General features: G+C 46.1%; 1 long non-coding RNA gene across 1 annotated transcript in view; it reads right to left on the minus strand.

Moving 5' to 3' along the window:
• Positions 1 to 14933, minus strand: part of LOC148090738 (uncharacterized) — a 245841-nt gene extending 230908 nt beyond the window's left edge. Inside the window, exon 1 of the long non-coding RNA XR_015716301.1 lies at positions 14870 to 14933. This is a non-coding gene — a long non-coding RNA (uncharacterized LOC148090738). The remainder of the gene's footprint in view (positions 1 to 14869) is intronic.
• Between the last annotated feature and the right edge of the window lie 2866 nt (positions 14934 to 17799).

The raw sequence follows: 17799 nt of genomic DNA on the forward strand, positions 1-17799 counted from the left end.
TTGAATGACAGCCTTGCTGGATAGAGTAGTCTTGGTTTCAGATCCTTGCTTTTCATTACCTTGAATACTTCATGCCATTCCCTAGATCAGATGGGTTTGATTGACATTTATAGAACATTTCACCCCAAAGCTGCAGAATATACATTCCTCTGAAGTGCACAAGGGACATTCTCAAAGACAGACCACATGTTAGGACACAAAACAAGTCTCTACAAGTTCAAGAAGATTGAAATCATATCAAGCATTTTCTTGGACATCTACACCATGGAATACTATGCAGCTGTGAAAAAGAAGGACCCCTTACCCTTTGAGACAGCATGGTGGGACCTGGAGAGTATTATGCTGAATGAAATAAGCCAGTCAGAGAAAGACAAGTGTCACATGATCTAACTCATATGTGGAACCTAATGAACAAAATAAACCGATGAACAAAATAGATCCAGAGACATAGAATCATGGAACAGACTGACGAATCTGAGAGGGAAGGCAGGGGTGGGGGGAGGGGAGATTAACCTAAGAACTTACAGGCATATACGCACAACCCATGGACACAGACAATAGTGTGATGAAGGCCTGGGGGGGGGGGGTGCAGGGTGGAAGGGATCAATGAGGAAAAGGGGGACATTTGTAGTACTTTCAACAATAAAGATAAATTGAAACATAAAAAAGCAGATGCTTCTGTGCAGTATCGCCCTGAGAGCCAGGCAGTGGGACCCCTATGCATCACAGACTTGCTTCTCAGAGTGTTCGATGTCAGCACCAGCTTCCCTGGGAGCATGTCCGAGACAAGCCCCAAACTGCCAAACCAGACTCCACTTTAACAGGCGACTGCATACACATTCCTGTTTGAGAAGCACTACATCAGAGGGCCACTCGGGTTTTCCTCTGGCCATGATCCTCTCCAAGGTACACCCCACGATGAGTTGGGTTCCTTCTAGACCAGGCTTCATATACTCAGGTCCCCAGAATTCATTGCCCAAAAGCCCAAGTCTACTCACTTCTAGGGATTAGGTGGTTTCTTCACCAGACACACCTCTGGTGCCCCTGGGACCCCAATGACTGGCCACAGGACGGCTGTGACAGTGGGGAGAAGGTGTGCTGAACTGTCAGGCTGAGTGTCCATGTGCACACTCCAAGTGTAAGGCCCTTGGAAGAGCAGAAAGAGACGGGGGTGGCCCAGGGCCCACGGTTATACTTCTGCTCCTGGTTCTGCAGGTAAGGTCAGGCCTACCTTTGCCCATTTGTAGCTGATGTGCCCTTTCAGTGAGGTCTGAGCCACATGTGGAGTGACAGCTATAAAAGGGTACATGTTTCCACAATTTTTTAAAATAACACTTTATTAAATTTATTGGGGTGACAATGGTCAGTATGAACATATAGGTTTCAGGTGTGAGTTTCTATGTTACAAGATCTGTATATTGGTCTGTGTGCCCATGACCCAAAGTCATATCTTCTCCTGTCACCATATATTAGGACCCCCTTCACCCCCGACCCCCTTCCCTCTGGAAGCCACCACACTGCTGTTTCGTCCACGAGTTTCAGTTTTATATCCCACATATGAGTGAAACCATATGGTTCTTAGCTTTTTCTGACCAATTTCACTTAGCATGATATTCTCAAGGTCCATCCATGTTCTTGCAAATGGAAGTATCTCACCCTTTCTTATGGCTGAGTAGTATCCACTGTGTGCATGTCCCACATCTTCTCTATCCAGTCCTCTATCGCAGGACACTTCGGTTGTTTCAACAACTTGGCCACTGTGAATAACGCTGCAATGAACACAGGGGTGCATATATCTTTGCAAATACATGTTTTTGAGTTTCTCAGGTATGTACCCAGGAGAGGGATTGCTGGGTCGTATGGTAGCTCTGTTCTTAATTTTCTGAGGAACCGCCAGGCTGCTTTCCATAGGGGCCGTGCCAGTCTACATTCCCGCACAGTGAATGAGCATCCCCTCTTCTCCACAGCCTCCCCACGCTTGTTACTGCTCGTCTTGGTGATCACAGCCACTCTGACAGGTGTCAGGCGGTATCTCGCTGGAGTTTTTGTATTTCCCTAATTGCTGCTGAGGTTCAACGTCTTTCCACACGTCTGTTGGCTGTGCGTATGTCTTTTTGGGAGAGGTGTCTGTTCAGGTCCTCTGCCCATTTTTTAATTGGACCGTTTGGTGTTGAGTTTCATGAGTTCTGTATGTATTTTGGAAACTAAATCTTTGCTGGAGGTACTGTTTGCAAATATCATCTCCTGTGTGGTCGGCTGCCTGTTTGTTTGGTTGTCAGTTTCTTTAGCTGTGCAGACGCTTTTTAGTTTGATATGGTCCCATTCATTCAGTTTTGCCTTTACTTCCCTTGCCTTTGGGGTCAAGTTCATAAAATGTTCTCTGCGAACAAGGTCCATAAGTTTTGCACCTATGTTTTCTTCTATATATATAACTTATTGTTTCAGGTCTCACATTTAGGTGTTTGATCCCTTTTGAGTTCATTTTTGTACATCTGGTTTCATTCTTTTGCACGTGGCTTTCCAGTTTTCCCAGCACCGTTTATTGAAGAGACTGTCTTTACTCCATTGTGTGTTTCTGGCTCCTTTGTCAAAAATTATCTGCCCGTATACATGTGGTTTTATATCTGGGCTCTCTGTTCTGTCCCACCGATCCGTGTGTCTGTTTCTGTGCCAACACCATGCTGTTTTGATTACTGTAGCTCTGTAGTGTAATTTCAAGGCAGGTAGTGTGATTCCTCCAGCTTCGTTCTTTTTCCTCAGGATTGCTTTGGTTATTAGGAGTCTTACGTGGTTCCATATAAATCTGATGATTTCTCGTTCTATGTCTTTATAAAACGACATTGGGGTTTTGATGGGAATTGCACTAAATCTGTACATTGCTTTGGGTAGTATGGCGATTTTAACTATGTTGATTGTTCCAACCCACGAACATGGGATATTTTTCCACTTTGCTGTGTCTTTTTCAGTCTCTTTTAATAATGCTTTGTAATTTTCAGTATATATGTCTTTCATGTTCTTTGTTAAGTTTATTCCTAGGTATTTTACTCTTTTGGTTGCAATTGCAAAAGGAATTGTTTTTTTTCATTTCATTTTCTCAAGTTTCATTGTTAGTACACAGGAAGGCAGTGGATTTTTGTACACTGATTTTGTATCCTGCAACTTTGCTGTATTTGTTTATTGTTTCTAACAGTTTTTTGGTGGAGTCTTTAGGGTTTTCTATATACAGGACCATATCGTCTGCAAAAAGTGACAGTTCTACTTCTTCCTTCCCCATTTGGATGCCTTTTCTTTCTTTCTCTTGCCTGATTGCTCTGGCTGGGACTTCCAGAACTGTGTTGAATAAGAGTGGTGAGAGTGGGCATCCTTGTCTTGTTCCTGATCTTAGAGGAAAAGCTCTCAGTTTCTCACCACTGAGTATGATATTGGCTGAGGTTTATCAGATATGGCCTTTATTATGTTAAGATACTTTCCTTCTATTCCTATTTTATTGAGTGTTGTATCTTATCAAATGTTTTTTTCTGCATCTATTGATAAGATCATATGACTTTTGTCCTTTCTTTTATTAATGTGGTGTGTTACATTAATTGATTTACATATGATGAGCCATCCTTGTGCGCCTGGGATGACTCCCACTTGATCATGATGTATTATTTTTGATGTACTGCTGCATTCAGTTTCCTAGTATTTTGTTTCGGATTTTTGCATCTGGATCCATTAGAGATATTGATCTGTACTTTTCTTTTTTTGGTGTCCTTGCCAGGCTTTAGTATCAGGGTTATATTGGCCTCATAAAATGTGTTAGGAAGTATTGCCTTTTCTTCATTTTTTTTTTTTAAATATATCTTTATTGATTTCAGAGAGAGGAAAGGAGAGGGAGAGAGAGAGATAGAAACATAAATGATGAGAGAGTCATTGATCGAGCCCGCAACCTGGGCATGTGCCCTGACCAGGAATCGAACCCCAATCGCCTGGATCCTAGGTTGATGCTCAACTGCTGAGCCACGCCCGGCTGGGCCTCTTCCTCAATTTTTTGGAAGAGTTTAAGGAGGATAGGTTTTTAAATCTTTGAACATTTGGTAGAATTCACTGGTAGAATCATCTGGTCCTGGACTTTTATTTTTTGGGAGGTTTTTGATGGTGGTTTCAATTTCCTCACTGCTGATCAGTCCATTTAGATTTTCCAGTTCTTCATGATTCAGTCTAGAAAGGTTATATATTTCTAGGAACTTATCCATTTCTTCTAGGTTATTGAACTTGATGGCATATAGTCTTCCATAGTATTCTAATATGATCCTTTGTATGTCTGTGATGTCTGTGGTGACTTCTCCTGTCTCACTTCTGATTTTGTTTATGTGGGTCTTTTCCTGTTTTTCCTTAGTGAGTCTAGCCAGGGGTTTGTGAATTTTATTAATCTTTTCAAAGAAACAGCCCTTTGTTTTATTAATTTTTGTATAGCCTTTTTGTTCTCTATTTCATTCAATACTCCTCTAATTTTTATGATTGCCTTTCTCCTGCTGACTTTGGGCTGCTTTTGTTCTTTTTCCAGTTCTTTAAGAGATGTGATGTTAGGTTGTTTACTTGGGATTTCTCTTGTTTCTTAAGATAGGCCTGTAATGATATAAACTTCCCTCTTGGTACTGCTTTTGCTGCATCCCAGAAGCTTTGATATGTTGTACTGTCATTCTCATTTATTTTATATATCTTTTGATGTCATCTTTTATTTCTCCTTTGACTCATTTTTTAATAGTATGTTGTTTAATCTCCATGTATTTGTGGTTTTCTTTACTTCCTTTTTGCAGTTGATTTCTAGTTTTAAGGTATCGTGGTCAGAGAATATGTTCGGTACAATTTCAGCCTTGAACTTGTTGATGCTGGTTCTGTGACCCGACATATGGTCTGTCCTTGAGAAGGTTCCATGTGCCCTGGAGAAGAGTGTATAGTCTGATGTTCTGGGATGAAAGGCTCTGTAAATGTCAATTATGTCCATTTGGTCTAGTGTGTCATTTAAGGCTGATATTTCTTTATTGATTTTCTGTTTGGTTGATCTGTCTAGAGCCATCAATGGGGTACTAAGGTCCTCAACTATGATTGTGTTTTGACCTGTTTCTCCCTTTAGTTCTTTGAGTAGTTGCTTTATATATTTCAGTGCTCCCTGGTTGGGTGCATATATATTAGGAAGTGTTATGTTTTCTTGAGGTAGTGTCCCCTTTATCATTATAAAGTGTCCATCTTTGTCTCTTGTTATCTTTAAATCTATTTTGTCAGATATAAGTATGGCTATACCTGCTTTTCTGTGGCTGTTACTTGCTTGGAGAATCATTTTCCACCCTTTCACTTTGAATCTACCTTTGTCTTTGCAGCTCAGATGTGTCTCCTGTAGGCAGCATGTGGTTGGTTTTGTTTTCTGATCCATTCTCTACTCTGTGCCTCTTTATTGGTGAATTCAGACCATTTATATTTAGGGTAATTAGTGATGCATGAGGATTTCCTGTAGCCATTTTATCTTTTGTTTTCTGATAGCTCTGTGCCTCCGTCGGTTCTCTTCCTTGGTACTTCTCTCTGCTGTTTTTGGTTGGTGGTGTTTCACACTTCTTTCCTCTGTGTCCTCTTGTTTTAAGCTATGTGTCCTGCTTGGGGATTTTTGTGTGTGGTTACCATTAGGTTTATAAAAAATAAAGTTGTGTGTATATGATAGTTTTTTTTCTTTCGAGGGCATCTGATGTTCACCCCCCTTTGCCAGTTCAGACCTTTGCCCCCTCCCCTTTCATGTTTTTGTCATCACAAATTATCCCTGTTTATGCTGTAAGTCTTTGGTGATCTTACTCACAGTGTTGTGACCTTATGTTCTTCGTTTCAGGTAGAATAGCTCCCTTGAGTATTTCCTGCAGTGGAGGTTTTATGGTGAAAAACTCTCTCACCTTCTGTGTGTCTGGGAATGTACTTATTTCTCCTTCATAGTTAAAGGATAATTTTGCTGGATATATTATTCATAGCTGGTAATTTCTCTCTTTAACACGTTTGAATATTTGGTTCCACTCTCTTCTGGCTTGTAGAGATTCTGCTGAGAAGTCAGATGAAATTTTGATGGTTTTTCCTTTGTAGGTCACTTCTTTCTTTTCCCTGGCTGCTTTGAGAATTCTTCTTTGTCATTAACTTTTGACAGTTTTAATACAATGTGCCTTGGAGGGGGCCTCTTTGGATTGAAGTGACTAGGTGTTCTGTTTGCTTCTTGGATTCAAGGATCTAGTTCTTACCATAGGTTTGGGAATTGTCATCACTATTTGTTTGACTAGACTCTCTGTCCCCTTTTCACTCTCTTCTTCTTCAGGAATGCCTGTAATTCTAATATTGCTTTTTCTGATGGAGTCAGATGGTTCGCATAGAGCTCTTTCATTTTTCTTTATGCTTAGGTCTCTTCTTCCCTCTGTGTCATTTCCAGATTCCTATCTTTGATATCACCAATTCTTTCCATCTGGTTGGCTCTGTTTTCTATGCTCAGTAGCTCATTCCTAATCTCCTTAATTGCATGCTTCATTTCCAGGATTTCTGATTGGTTCTTCTTTAAAGTTTCAATCTCTTTGGTAAAGTACTTGTTTTGTTCATTGACTTGTTTTCTGAGTACTTAACTGCCTGTCTGTATTTTCTTGCATCTTTGAGTACTTTCAGTACTTTGAGTACAATGATGCATCTTGCATCATTGAGTACTTTCAGAACTGTAATCTTGAAATCTCTATCATTTATATCACATATTTTCTTTCTGATCATCCTCATTACCATGGTCGTTCATGGTATTTGCTCCTCTCCTTCATCTAGGCATAAATGTTCATCTATAGCAGCGTTCTCTGAGATCTTTCTACTATTTTCTAGTAGGTGGCACTGAATCACCAAATTTTTTTACCTCTGTGATCTTCCAAACTTGACCTTCACAGGCTTCCATAGGACAGTACAGTCATACTGCTTGGGGGTGGAGTTTCTTTTGCTGTCACCCTTAATGTGGCCCAAGTTTAGTTGGGTCCAGCTCCTAGCACCAAACCTGGGGCTCAGTCACAGAGGGAAACAGCGTTTCTACTGTAATAGCTCTTGATTTACATATAAAATGTTCCTCAACCTGATACCAAGGGCAACGGGAGGGAAGTTTGGGGAGCCCAAGGGGTGGCAAGGCTCTGTAGTTCAATTTCTTTGTCAGAAACACCCCTGCCGGATAGTGGGACAGCTGCAAGGCAGAATCCCATGCTCTGTTAGGTGTCTGCTGGCACTGTCACTGTTCACTCTGCTCACCTTGCTGGGCTGCCCCAAGCAGCTCTCTCTTCCTCCGGGCAAAGGAAGGATGTGCTCCCGCCAGCCCCCTCCCTTTCCCGGCCAGGCCCCAGCTCCCTGACGCAGGGCCGCACCTGAAGGTCATCTGCGCTTTCTTCCCTTCTCACCTCCCTGCTTATTACTGGTTGCTCACCTTTGGATATTTCAGCGTGCGGGTCTCTCAGGCATGACTCTGTGTTGAGTGGGGAATTCTCTGTTGAATTATAGTTGGTTAATTTGTTGAAATTTCAAGGAGAGTGGACGAGAGTCTCTCTCACACTGCCACTGCTCTGACATCACTCTCCACAAATTTTTAAAATAATTGATACTAATAAGTTAGGTTAGATTTCAACACTGCACTTGTCAGTGAAGGAAAGTAACAGCCATTAGATTCTTCAAATATAATTTCAATTGAGGGAAACTTCTGAATAACTATATAAAGGTTTTAAATTTTCTATCCTCTACTTGTTCTTGTGAAGCCTCACGCAGGAGAGACCACTGATCAAGAATTACAGGTCACTATTTCTCACACAATACCTGACCTATAAGAAAACATTATATGTGAATTTACAGTTCTCATTAAGATATTTGAAAATATTCGGAAATTTTATATAAATTCAATATTTAGTATTCTCCCCCATACTTTTAATTTCCTTTTCTTTTAATTCTAAGAAAATATATTGATTTTTTTCCAAAACATTCCATATAGCTGCCCCCAAATTCTAAGTCACCCATGTACCACTCAGAGCTGACAGGGCACAGAGACCTGGCGAAGGCGGGGCCCGCCCGACGCCACCCAGCAGAGCGGGCCCCCGCCCCACGCCACCCAGCAGAGCGGGGGCCCCGCCCGACGCCACCCAGCAGGGGGGGGGGGGGGGGCCCGCCCCACGCCACCCAGCAGAGCGGGGGCCCCGCCCGACGCCACCCAGCAGAGCGGGCCCCCGCCCGACGCCACCCAGCAGAGCGGGCCCCCGCCCCACGCCACCCAGCAGAGCGGGGGCCCCGCCCGACGCCACCCAGCAGAGCGGGCCCCGCCCGCAGGCTCCGGCCGCCCCGCCGCCGTTTCTGACTTCACTGGACGCACACCCTTTAGTAAGAAGATCTGATTCCTTTGCACAATTTTTAAAACTGTTTTTTCTCCTCGACAGATCAGCTGCAAACTTCTAACATTTTCCTAACATGTAATTACCATTTTCCAAGGTCCCCACGGGCCGTCCCTGTCGCCGAGGTACGGAGGTAAGCATCTGATGAACAGCTGTCGCCCTCGGCGGGGAGGGGGCTCCGCTCGAGCCTGACCGCCTCCGGCCACCGCGCGGAACTGCCGCAGCCGGTCTCCGCGCCGGTTCCCGCGGAGCCCCCGCTCCTTCCGCGCGGGTTCCCACGGTCCCGCGGGGAGCCGGGTGCCCAGCGCGCACCGGCACGGGCCTCGGGCAGCGCCCTTTCTAAGTCGCCGGTTCGCTCTCCACCCCCGCCCCCCGCCGTCCAAGGGCTCGCTGCCTCTCCCTTCGGGGCCTTCATTCCGCTCGGGCTCCTGCGCGTCCTGCGGCGCTTTGTCAAGAGCCCCACGCGCGGCGCGGGCGCGGGCGGGGGGGGTGAGGCGCTGCTTGGGGGGCGCTGGCTGCCGTGCCCCCAGGGTTCCCGTTTTTCTCTTTCCCTCTACTTGCGGCGCTTCGTTCCGGGCCAAGCAGCAGCCGTGCTGTGGCCTCCCGCGCGCAGGGCGTGATTTCTCGGGGCATCCGGAACTCCCTCCCCGCGCGCCCCGTCGGTGGCCCCGCGGCGCCCTCGGCCGGCCGAGCCCTGCCCGCGGCGCCCAGGTGGCACTGCGCAGGACACACACGGACTAGAAACCAACTGGCAGCAGCCGCCTTGTGTGGCCTAAATCCCTTAAGCCACAGGGTGGACAAAAGCAGGTTTACAGTTGTGAGCATGTGAAACAGGTTATTCTTGGGTTATTACTTATTATTGTATTATTTTCCCATATGAACTATAAACCTACTTCTGCCCACACTTGTCTACATGGGTATTTTTCCCTTAGGGCTGTATTTTAATACGCCTTTTAAAAATGCTCATTTAAAAGGAATTAATTAGGGTGCCTGGACGGTGCTCATCCTGTGAGAGTGGTTAGCAAAGGCTGGGGCTGCTGAGCTCTGCCGCCCGGGGCTGCGATGCCAGCGGGGCTGCGATGCCAGCCGCAGGGAGCACACAGGGAACCGTCCCGGAACAGAGGGGCAGGGCTGCGAGAGGAAGCAGGGGGACCTGCGGGTAGAAACCCTGCCTGGGCTGTAAGTCAGGGTCCTGCCCCTGGGCTTCACTCTCTCTGCTGGAGGAGGTGTTGTTTGAGCAGGTCTCTGAAGGCCACGGACACGATCTGCATCCCCAGGTGGGTTTGGGGAGGCAGGAATGGAAGCTGGGACCATCGGGAAGCCCATGCAGTTGTCCGGTCAAGACAAAGGATGGACTTGGAGAAGGGTCAGGGCAGAGAGACAGGGAGAGAGGAAGGGATCAGGGTGCAGCTGACAGAACAGAAGGGGCACCTGCAGGAAGGGCAGGTTCAATGGCCAAAGAGAGGAAGTGCTTTAGGAGACAGAAAGAGCGTTCCCTGCATTAGCAAAGGAGACCCACTGGGCCAGCTGCTAGTCTGTTCTAAGGCTCCTTTAAGCCTGAAAAGAGCTGACTGTCACCTGCGTTTCCCTCCTGGTATTTCTCAGCCCATGGAATCTTCCATCACCCAGCACCTCCTCTCTGACTCCACTGGGTACCTATTCGATACCTTGTTTGACTTTCTCTGGAAAGGAATTTTATTATATAATTTATCTTTTACCTGCATTTTTCTGAACCCAATGAGTTAGGTAAAGGAGAGCGTTAGATGGAAAATACTTAATATTAAGGCTGTAGGTTAAAAGTTGAGCTTGGGGGCCAATCTTAGAGCATTAGTTCTAAACTTTCTTTTCAAAAGAGCAAAAAGCAAAAGAAGAAACTTGAAATTAACGTTTCCTTCACCTGCTTTCATAGGTAATTCCCACTCTTCCCGGTTTCCCCAAACTGAGGTTTTTCTCTTACTTTCTGATAATAGGGACCATCGTTCCCTCCACCTTGCAAGTGGGCAGTAATGGAAACTGGGACTGAGGAGCAGAGGCAGAGTGAGCTGAGGGCCCCCCAACTCACTGTCAAGTGTCCTCTTGACAGTGTGACTTCCGTCCAGACACTGTTGGGATGCTGTAGGGACACTGTGGGGACAATGTCAGGACACTTAGGAAACTGTGGGGACACTGTGGACACTGTAGAGGCACTGTGGGGACACTGTGGGGACACTGGCGACACTGTGGGGACACTGTGGAGACACTGGGGACACTATGGGGACAGTATCATCAAGACACTGTGGGGACACTGTAAGGACTGGCACTGAGGGAGCAGAGCATAGCAACTGGCACACGAAGGACCCGATTTCAAACCCAACTCTGACATTCAGCTCACAGGACACAGCTCTTGACAGCTCAAAGCATCCGCTTCCTCAGTTTCTTCTCTGGGTCACACTTAGCCTGGTGGCAGCACTGTGAAGGCTGCGTCGGGCACAGAGCGTGTCTGGACAGGCCAACGCCCGGACATGAATGCTGGTGAATCTGCCAGGTTGAAACTGGCTCTGAGCCCCAGGAGGCCCCGCAGGAAATGTGACGCTGGCTCCCTGAGCTGCAGCCTGGCACAGAGGACTGAGCTCCTCTTACCTTCCTGCTCCAGTTCCCCGACTGCAGGTCTCCTGGAGATTACAGGCTGGGGGCTGTGCTTTGTATTAATCATATGTTTTGTTTTCTATGTTTTATGATGCTTTGACATCTTAAAAGATTGCTGGCTAGGGGGAGGCTGCCTCTCCTAGGCCCAGCCAATTCTTCAGAGATAGCAAAGGCCTTGGTCAGTGCATCTTTCATATGTAAACCTGAGTCTACAGTTAAAGCCACTTTCTTACCCAGCACTCACGCACCAAGCTAATACTTCCCCTGCCCTAACCTCCAGGGCAGGTACCAGGCACCCGGAGACCACCCCTGCAGCCCCAAGCTCACCGGCATTACTCTAACAGGCGGTCCTCCGCTGCTTTCCCAGCCTGCCTTGCATTTCTTGCAAAAATTCTGTGAAGACTCTGACCAAGGCTCTCTCTCCACTCCTGCCCCTGCCTTCTGACCAAACCTGGTGCCTCCCTATGTTTCCTCTCTCAGGAAATATAACTAACAAATTCAGTGGCATTGCCCTCTGGGTTGTCACTCAGCCACTTTCATAAATAAAAATCTTGCAGATGCAAATTTTCAAACAGCTTTCCAGGTAGAAAGATGAGGTAATGCAGCTCTGCCTCTGAATTCAGGCGGGGAGCCCTCCCCAGTGCCACCCAGCAGAGCTCACTAACCAGAGCTGGCTATGTGCCCAGTGAAGGAGTCAGGGAAAGCGAAGACTTTAAAGGAGGCACTTCACTGCCCTTGAGAGAACCAGGATGTTTTAGGAAGGAATAAGAGAGGACAGATATTGGGTAGTCTGTTAGCACTGTCTGCTGAGGACATTTAAAAGAGACTGAGCCCCGTCTGGGTGGCTCGGTTGGTTGGAGGGTCGTCCCATGCACCAAAGGTGGGGGTATGATTCCCAATCAATGTTTCTCTCCCCCCTTTCAAAATCAATAAAAACATATATTTGGCTGAGAGTTAAAAAAAAAAGATTGAGCCCGGCCAGCGTGGCTCAGCAGTTGAGCATCGACCTGGGTTCCAGTCCCAGTCAGGCAGGTGCCCAGGTTGCGGGCTTGATCCCCAGTAGCGGGCATGCAGGAGGCAGCTGATCAAGGACTCTCTCATCACTGATGTCTCTCTCTCTCTCCTTCTCCTTTCCTCTCTCTAAAATCAATAAAGACATATTTAAAAAAAAAAGATTGAGCTTTGTCACGATATTACTATTTTTTATATTTGCCATCAGATTTTCTACAGCATTCTGAACAATGCAATTTAAATCAAGGAATAATATTTAAGCTTCTATGAATTAGAAAAGCTGTGAGGGCCCATATATGCTAAAAATTCAAACGTTATACACTGCAGTCACGAGCTGCTTAACAACAGGATACATCCTGAGAAATGCGTTGTCGGGCGATCACATTGTGTGACCGTCACAGAGTGCACCCACACGCCCAGGTGGCGCACCCACGGCACACCCGGCTGTCTCGTGCAGCGGGGCGGCGTGCCTGTCGCTGCACTGGCCGCTGCGGGCGCCTGGCACACTGTGGTAAGCACTTGTGTTCATACCTAATCATATGAAAGGTACTATGCAACACGGAATAAAAGATAACAAGTGGTGCACCTGTAGCACAGGGCACTCACCATGGACGGGGCCCACAGGGCAGGCGGTCACTGCGTGAGTCAGCGAGTGAGGGCGTGGCTGTGCAGAGCTGGGGCGTTGTCACTACCACGGATCCTGGTCCACAGCCATCCCGCCTCCCGACAGGGTCAGAGCTAGAACCCTGCCGCCGTCAGCACTGCTCTGTGGACAGGGTATGGGCTGGGCTGGGCTGAGTCGGAAGTCGAGGGAAACTGTCTGGGTGAGGCGTAGGCCACCCTGACAGGGATCTGCGGGAGGGAGTGAAGGGTGGCCTGAGGGTCAGGAGGAATCAGGAATCAGGATGGAGAGATGAAGGGACATGGTGATGGTAGCAGGGAGTGTGGAGAACTGAAGGCTCAACAGACTTTGGAAATCTGGTTTTGGTTCCATTAACCTGGAACGAAGGGTCTTTGGCACTGAACTGACAAAGGAAATAAAACTAACCTATGCTTTACATCATCACAGCCTGAAAATATCTCCAAAGTCAAGGGTCAGGCTGGCTCCACAGGACACAGAAAGCTTTCGCTGAAGAGCAGGGACACTCACTCCTTGTTAGGTGGCTCCTGTGGACCTGTGTCCTTGTCCAGGGTCTTAGGTCTTAGACAGATGGACAGAATGTGCTCTGAAGACCGCTGGTATGTCACCCTTTGAATGTGCAGTGTTGGGGGGATGGGCTCCTCTGCACAGAACCAGGCCAGTGGCTGATGGACTCGGATGCCATCTGCGCTCAGACTTGAGGTGCTCAGAGCCAGAGGGCTCTATCACCAGTCCCCACAGATACGGCTCCCATCAGAGGAAAATCACAAAGCAAAACCTCCCAATTCGCATATCCTTCCATTTCTGACAGAAAATTCAGCTCCACAAATAAGCATAAGTATTGCTTTTAATCCCCCAAATATTTTCACATCCTAACCAAAAACACATTTGGGTGAATGTCTGTTACTGCTGCAAGAAGTCAGTGCCCTTGGCCTGTTTGAAAGATTAAGTCAACAAGTCAGCAGATTATTTTAAATTGCGTAACAAGATTAGAACACAGGTTTACATCACCTTGAAATGGAAATCCACTTATTAAAGATAACTATAATACGGAGACGTTTTTGCTTTCTATTATAATTCATCTTACAAATGTAAATATTTGTATAACACACTATGCCAGTAAAATGTTGCAGCATTTCTCACATTTTCCTGTCAATTTCATTTATTTTTATCCTATGTTTGAAAAGTCATATTACCTATATTATTTGATGTGTTCTTAACGTATGGCAAAATTTATATGCCTAATTAGGTTTTCTCCCATTCTATTTCAAACAGTACCAATAAGGTTAGTAAAGACTAAAAATAATGATGAATGTAGCCAATTAGAGTCCATCACGGGCCTAGGCCTTGATCTGCTACCTAAAATTAAGGTGTAGTCATCATTCTTTCTATAATCAAGGTAAAACATTATTTTTTAATGAAAATGTTTATGAAATGATAGAAGAATGCCATGCAGATAGTATGCTGCAGGTCAGACTTTGAGATGTGTGGAAATTACTCTGAGATACAGTGAAATTCTTCCATCCTACAAAGTTCCAAATGGAGACATCAGTAGATTTCCAAAGATATGGACCATTTTTGTTAGCTTAACCGTGGAAAATTCCTGTGGTGACCCAGAATTACTTGAACAGACTCTGAAAATGAAATGCAACCACAATTTTACTTGAAATCTAGCTTCTTAAAGAAAACTGGATAAGGTTTTCCTAGACTTCTATGTGACGCTCTCTGGGTTTATCATTTTAACATTGCTGGGTGCCCTGCTTTCTGTCAAGCACTGTAGAGGCCCAGAGGTAAATAAAACAAGAATGAATTCTTAAAAACACACACACACACAACCTGTGGGACCACCACTGCCCATGTCCATCAACCATTAACCAGAATGCCATTAGGCCACAAATTATTGTATTTCAGTTAAAGTACAAATGAGTATTTGAAATAAAATCTGCCTTTTTCATATTTCAACAAACATGGTTTCTTTGTAATTTTGAATCTGATGAGCAAATATGCAAAATATCTTTATTAAGACAAAAAACTGAGCATGACTGTATATTTACATTAAGATGCACAGTAACAAGTACAAACTGAAAAACACCAACTTAAAAATTCCTATTACTCATTACTCTGTTCTCTCAGATCAAGCCATAAGCCCCTCTTTTTTCTAAAGCTAAGAACTCAACTTTAAAAAAGGTCTTACCTTATAATACCTCAGCAGAAGTTCCAACTGGCATTTATTTGGCCTCTAATCAGAGCACAGGTGCTAGAAGAAAATAAAAAAATGAGGTTAACATATAGCCAAGACTCTGGAAAAGGGAAAACTAATAGGTTACTCAAGATGATTTGAGGAAATGCAGGAAGATCACAGAATTTTTATTGAAAGTGGTCTCCTAGGTCACGGCGCCTAACCACCTCATGTAACCAATGAGGACACAAGAGGTCAGAGAGCGAAGGTGCCTGTCACTGGCAAAGGAGATGCACCCATCAGCCCATCAGCGTCCTCTGACGGCTTCGATGGGTCTACTCCACGTATCCCCCAAAGCTCCAGTCACAGGATGGAGCATAAAGTGAGGAGAGGAGGAACCAAAAGAAGTTGCCCATCCGGTAACTTTATGTTGGAGATGGTGCTGTGTTTAGCAAGTGGGTTCCTATTGCCAACTTTAAGAGAAGTCACGGGAACGATGCCTCAGGAGTTCCCATGAGTGACCTTCTCCCAGACACTACTGGAAATATATACAGTTGTCTAATGATTAGTCTAATTCTCATACGGGAGAGCCAAATCTTAAAATGACACCTAACCCTATTTCAGACACCGATATCCACATTTTTGAAGTGCACAGAGCCTGACATTTAGGCCAGAAGAGCATCTGGGAGGAAAGCATCTCCTTTGGAAGGTGAACCCAAAGAAAGGAGAAGAGACATCGAGTTCCCCGAGGGCGCAGGAACATGTGTCCCTGCGGAGGGCGTCCCTGAGCACAGGGGGCCAGAATAAAGAGGGCATGCTACTAGAGAACTTGAGAGGGAACATGGCAGATATGACGGGATTTTTAAAAGGAGAACCTTGCAGTCTCCAGAGTGGTGAAGGTGAAGTCAGATGACAAGAAGACAAGGGGCTGCGGGGTGACAGGAGTGTTCCAGGGACCATCTCAGTGAGGATCGGAGGAGCTTAGTGCAGTGTCTGAGGGTCTGGACTGTGACAAGGCAAGTGCCTGGATGAACAGAAATGTTTAATTAACAATTACATAACATCTGTATTTTGCACTGTCTTTTCTTAAAGTATCAATCTGCAAAGGATTGGGGAAAAAGAAAAGAAAGGAAAGTCATTGGTCCTCCAACAATTTGAGAAGCACTATCCTAGAGAACATCAGCCACTTTGCTGCCTCAGTTTCCCTTTCTCCTTCTGCTGCTGCTGGCAGTGTGGGGACTGTTGATCAAGGGACTCTCTCCTACTTTCAGCACGAGGGGAGCACCTGGGTGGTTGGCCTGCTCCTCTCCTGGGTGCCCCATCAGAGAAGCGTGTCCTAGGAAACACGTGGCTGGCGCATGGGGACTGAGGCTGCGTGAAAGTGAGCAGTTGTCACCTGAATCCAGGCAGTCTGACCATTCCCCAAAACTGCCTTGCCTCTTTCTTACACCAGCATCTCCTCGGAAGCACTATGTGTTCAACTGGAACTTTAAGAGAAAACGCAAATGTGTAACAGTCCATCCCGCCAGGGGCAGTGAGGCCAGTCATCCGACAGTACTCGGGCGGGGAGCATCAGTTCCGCTCCTCATCGCCCTCTGACATGCGTGTTCTGCCACATGAGGCATACCCGTGAGCCTGGGGTTCATCTCTCACGCTGGATTCTCTGTAGAATCTAGACTCGGCAGGGCAGGTGCTCAGTGAGCTCCTGTGCGGCACCTCAGTCCTCTCACAGTCACCTAGTGAGTGTCTTGCACATCGCAGCAGCTCAGGAAGAACTCGTTACATGGCGTTTACCATAAGGGTTAACAATTACCCAGGATGCATTTGCCTGACTTACAATTGGGAGTCCCAACATGAATACATGCTGATTCGGGTGAGGCTAGATAAGTAAATCTCTCAGTAATATAACACTGAGTGCACCATTAATGAAAACAGAAATGAGCACTATCCAGTCATTAACAAGTCTGCTAATAAAAATACCGTGTTCACTAAAGGAACTGAAGAGTACTAACGGGCTGAATACCCTTCAGCATCTCTGTGTCTCTAGCGTTCATTTTGAAAACCGGCGAGGGACCTGGCTTTCATCCTGGCTCACACTCTCTCTACTGCAAATTATCACACATGACATTCACCTAGGGGTGAGCTTCAAGTCTCAATCTAGAGGACAAGCTCCTCCAAGTCCACGGAGCGGGACAGGAAAGGTTACATGCTCAGACTACGACGGCGACTCCAGACACTTGTCCTAAGTCATCCTTATGCAGCGGCCCAGTGACAGGGAAAACAGGCAGAGGCCACAGCGGCGTCCTTGCCGAGAAGCGCAGGCTCTTTTGTTGATGTCCTCAAAGTAGCAGCTCTTCCTGTCCGATCATCTGCATTTATGGAGGTGACTCTGAGAAGAGCATTAACGAGGGAGCCGTTTTGGACATTTAGTATGAGAATCTGAACTGTCCCATTTCCTGAAAACTTTTCCTAAAAACCCCATTTGCCTACTTTCTAATTCGTGCACATTGCTCTTATTGCCAGGAAGAGGCAGAGCTTTTGAGAGGATGTTTTGCAGATGAAGTGGATGATGAATGAACCTGTAGTCACCTGACTTGGAGAGCCTGACACACGCTCACAGTCTTGAAGTTAATGAATTACTTCTTGTGTTCGGCTGAAATCCATCCCAGTCTCAGGGAGGGCCTCGGTTATTCTGCTTTTAATTCCACAATGCATCTTTCTGCCTGATCAGAAGAGCAGCACAGAAAGTGCTTAGGCAGAGTTGAGCTTGCCAGCCTGCCCCACGGGTACAGGGTATGGACAGGAAACGCAGTTCCAAACATGTACACATTACGCTATGTCTTGCATTAAGTTCTCATTCAAACAGCTTCAGCTAAGCGTCTGTGCTCATTCGGGTGTCCCTCTGGGCTCCACCCGTTGCACCAGAGCCGTCTCCTCATTTCTGG

This window comes from Miniopterus natalensis, chromosome 21, assembly GCF_054644295.1.
Source record: "Miniopterus natalensis isolate mMinNat1 chromosome 21, mMinNat1.hap1, whole genome shotgun sequence".
NCBI classification, from domain to species: domain Eukaryota; kingdom Metazoa; phylum Chordata; class Mammalia; order Chiroptera; family Miniopteridae; genus Miniopterus; species Miniopterus natalensis.